The following is a 4694-nucleotide window of genomic DNA, read 5'->3' on the forward strand; positions in this document are numbered from 1 at the left end:
TTAGTGTCCCAGTTTTCCCGCATCCCCTCCAACATTCATCATTATTTTTTCCTGTCATCTTAGCCAATCTGACAGGTGTGTAGTGGTATGTCAGAGTTGTCTTAATTTGCATTTCTCTGATCAATAATGATTTGGAACACTCTTTCATATGAGTGGTAATAGTTTCAGTCTCATCCTCTGAAAATTGTCTGTTCATATCCTTTGACCATTTATCAATTGGAGAATGGCTTGATTTCTTATAAATTTGAGTCAGTTCTTCTATATTTTGGAAATGAGGCCTTTATCAGAACCTTTAACTGTGAAAATGTTTTCCCGTTTGTTGCTTCCCTTCTAATCTTGTTTGCATTAGTTTTATTTGTACAAAAGCTTTTTTATTTGATGTAATCGAAATTTTCTATTCTGTGATCAGTAATGTCTCTAGTTCATCTTTGGTCACAAATTTTTCTCCTCCACAAGTTGAGAGATAAACTATTCTATGTTCCTTAATTTATTTATAGTCTCGTTCTTATGCCTAGGTCATAGACCATTTTGATCTTATCTTGGTATATGGTGTTAAGTGTGGGTCCATGCCTAATTTCTGCCATACTAATTTCCAATTATCCAGCAGTTTTTATCAAATAATGAATTTTTTCCAGAAGTTAGGGGCTTGGGTTTGTCAAACACTAGATTGCTATAATTGACTATTCTGTCTTGTGAGCCTAGCCTTTTCACTGATCCACTAATCTGTCTTAGCCAATACCAAATGGTTTTGGTGTGCTGCTTTATAATATAATTTAGATCAGGTACAGCTAGGCCACCTTATTTGATTTTTTTTTTCATTAATTCCCTTGAGATTCTCGACTTTTTATTGTTCCATATGAATTTTGTTGTTATTTTTTCTAGATCAATAAAATATTTTCTTGGAAGTCTGATTGGTATAGACTAAATAAATAGATTAGTTTAGGGAGTATTGTCATCTTTATTATGTTCGCTCGGCTGATCCAAAAGCACTTAATATTTTTCCAATTATTTAAGTCTGACTTTATTTGTGTGGAGACTTTTTTATAATTTTGCTCATATAATTCCTGACTTTCCTTTGGTAGATAGATTCCCAAATATTTTATGGTATCAACAGTTATTCTGAATGGAATTTCTCTTTGTATCTCTTACTGTTGGGTTTTGTTGGTGATGTATAAAAATGCTGAGGATTTATGGGGATTTATTTTGTAGCCAGCTACTTTGCTAAAATTATGAATTATTTCCAATAGCTTTTTGGTAGAATCTCTGGGGTTCTCTAGGTATACCATCACCTAGTTATATATTTCTCAAAGACAATTTACCAACAAACATCCTATGTGGATGAAATTATTCCTTTTTGCATTACAATGAATCCCCTTGTCCACATAACCCGATGTATTTCTTTTGATCTGTAATAAATGATTGTCGGTTGGCTTACATACATCTCATCTGGTTTCTACGTGGAAACATTTTAACTTTTCCAGAGAAAGGTAAGATTGAGACCCATGAATGGAAACTAGAGAGGAAAGCCTGGTTCCAAATGCTTTGGTGCAGCTTTTATTCTAGACTCCGGGAGGAAAGGGGCAATGGGCACTGAGTGAAGGACCAAAGAGGAATCTACTTCAAGATAATCAAAAAAGCAAAATTGACATCCTTCTCCATTTCAGGACCTGATACCATTATCATTAGAGCCATCAGTTGTGCCAGCATCCTTCTCTTCTTGGTCTTGCTAAGCTATTATCTCCATCATATCAGCGAGTATCACATCGTATCAAGAGGAAGGGATAAACCTCCTAAAGTTAAGGGAAGATTGAGGTGAGGACTGAATCCCTTGAACTGATTTTACTCTTTCTCTTTCTTTAAAGTGGCTGTTCATAAAGAAGCCCGGAGAAGGTAGAGACTCATTTCATCTTCCCAAATTACCAATAACTCACCCTACAAATGCCAACTCAAACTTTCATCACTGGATGGAGTAACCCTGGTGGAGAACAACCTATGATGAACGTGGATGCTGGGTAACATGCCCTGATTTTTTCTTCCCACATAGGACCCAGGATGCCAGTCTCGACATCCTCCTTCCATTCACCCTAGAACATCCAATGAAGAAGCCACATGTAAGTCTCTGGATAAGAAGGGGACAGGATCCTGGGAGTGTGAGTGGGGTCTAATATTGGGAACTTGATGGAGCTTATAAAAATTTCTTCTCCCTACAGATGAAGAAGTGAGCATGATGGGACAGCATGAGTCACGTGTGAGTCCTTTCTCCTCTTCTCCCTTCCCTTACTGGCAGGCTTCCCCAAATCCCATTATGAGGAGCATGGAGATACCTAGGCTGATGCATAGTGGGCCCATTCCCTACACTCCTGTACCACAGCCCATTCTAACTCTCCTATTCTTGCTCTCTTCCTTGTCATTCTTGGGTGGAGACCGAGCCCCATCCTCACTCTTGCTTGAGTGAATCCTGTCTTCTCTGAACTCTGACCATTAGATCCCACCTATCCTTCTCAGTAGCAGTGGTCACTCATGTGGGACAATGTCCCTGTTTCCTTTCAAGGACTCAGAGATCTTGTCCTGTAGCAGAAACCTGAGGATTTCCAGGCTTTTATTGTTCTGCAGCTGAAATCCCAAGCATATGTTGCTCATACCACTTAAGGTATAAACTCTTTGAGGGCAGGAATTCGTTATCTGTTTATAAGTGCTTATATTATGCTTAGCACAGTTAGTGTTATGAAGATTCTTCTTTTATTTACCACCCCCCTTCCTTTTATTCCCTCTTTCTTCCTTCACCATCTCATCTTTGATCCCAATTTCTCAAGATACATTCTGCCCCCAATTCCAGATGCTTTTTATGCCCTGAGCAATCACTTCTACTTTATTCCCATCACCAATTCATTCTTCTTTCATTCATGTTTCCAGGAAGTAACATATATGCAACCAAAAATATTTGCTTCAATTGAAAAGCAGAGGACCACCATTAAAAGAATTCCAGAGACCTCCCTTTATACCAAGATAAAAAAGCCTTAACAATGAAGCAGAGAATGCTCACTCTCATGGAGAGATTGAAGAGAAATTTTAGAAAAGCAAAAAACCCCCAAGAATTTGGGTCAAAGAAGGAGCTGAAAGTGTCAGCCTTTGAAATTTGAATGGGGAGGAGCACTGGCACCTCTGAGCACTCAAAGACTTGCAGCTGCTCCTTTATCTCCATGGAAACATCTGGGATGTAGATCCCTTTCTAGACTTTGGTCTATATGCATCTACCCTATGGCTCTCGCTGTACCACCAATGGCTTATAAAGAACTATTGATCTCCTTGGGAAAGCCTATGCTTGTGCACACATATGGTGGAATACCTGCATAGTTGGGTGCTCTCGGCATCCCCAGTCTGAGAAAGCACGCTCTTTCCTATGGCTGACAATGAAAAAAGTGTGGAGATACTAATGCAATGTATCCCCTGGGCAAAGGGAAATGTGCACACTGCTTGTCTTCTGCAATCTGTCTGCAATGTACTTTCTCCAATGGATATCCAATGGATGCATCCAGTGTTAGGCTTAACTACCTATATCTACCTTGACTACCTATCTTATCAATTACAACCATTATATGACATTTTAAAGGGAGACACTGTTTTTATTGCTTTTGGTATGCCCATAATTGCAAAAGCTTGTATAAAGAAGCCAGCGCTCCTGGTATTGCAAAAGTTAATCCTGAAAAGAAGTCTACTACAACATGAATAAAAGATAGATGACCAAAAGATTTCTGATGGGTCACATCCATTTGCCAAATTTCTTTGGGTCTCAAACCACGAGGGTTCTTTCCTGGTGGTAGTGTAGGAGCCTGGAAAGGAAAGCAAGCTGTACAGCCTTTTACTGTGCTATTATGTAATAGCTGGGTTATCTTTAATGAAGACCTTTGTGTAAAATTTGGAGTCGTGGCCAATCAATTTTGCCACTCTGGGATGGTTTCACAGCATACATTAATTTGTGCATTGGTACAAAAGGTGTATATCTTGTCAGGTTCTATTCCAGATAATTGTGGTACTTGCTTAATGGTTTTTAATCAAATTCTAGCCACAAGCACTGGGTAAGGAGTAAGTCTTTGTTCTAGTTGTGCTGGGAGGTTCACCCACTCTATCACACTGTCTCCTTGATGAAGGACTGCTGTGAGTTCCTCTTTGTAGCCAAAAACTTATATGTCCAAGGGTTTTTGATTAGCCTTTTCAACCACATTGGATAAAGCCGGTTCAACTTCTCTCAAAGTCTCTTGAGCTTCTTTTGCGAGCTGGTGTGGTGAGTCTAAAGTAGTGTCTCCTCTTAAAATGTCATATAATTATTGCAATTGATAGGTAGTCAAGCCTAACACTGGAAGCATTCATTGTAAAGCTTCTACCAATTTCTGAAAGTCATTTAAGGTGTTCAACTTTTCTGTTCTTAAAGAAAGCTTGTATACTGTAAGCACCTTAGGATATACTTCATATCCTGACTATTGAAAAGGAGCATGTCGTTGAATTTTTTTCTGGAGCTATGTGTGATTTGTAGTTCCTTAGTGTTTCTGTGGTCTTTTGTAGACATGCTTCTAACATTTGCTCCTCAGGTGCACCTCCCAATATATCATCCATATAATGTAATAACATAACTTTTGGAAATGCTTTTCTTACTGTAAGAGCAGCAGCAACATACATTTCACAATAGTAGGGCTATT

General features: G+C 38.7%; 1 long non-coding RNA gene across 1 annotated transcript; it reads left to right on the forward strand.

The window, feature by feature from the left end:
* The first annotated feature begins 1693 nt into the window (after nt 1-1693).
* Nucleotides 1694-3297, forward strand: LOC127556469 (uncharacterized). The gene is made up of 4 exons (XR_007952468.1): nt 1694-1812; nt 2045-2111; nt 2211-2248; nt 2914-3297. It is a non-coding gene; the product is annotated as an uncharacterized LOC127556469 (long non-coding RNA).
* Nucleotides 3298-4694: the final 1397 nt, after the last annotated feature.

The sequence above is a fragment of the Antechinus flavipes genome, chromosome 3 (genome assembly GCF_016432865.1).
Source record: "Antechinus flavipes isolate AdamAnt ecotype Samford, QLD, Australia chromosome 3, AdamAnt_v2, whole genome shotgun sequence".
In the NCBI taxonomy this organism is placed as follows: Eukaryota; Metazoa; Chordata; class Mammalia; order Dasyuromorphia; family Dasyuridae; genus Antechinus; species Antechinus flavipes.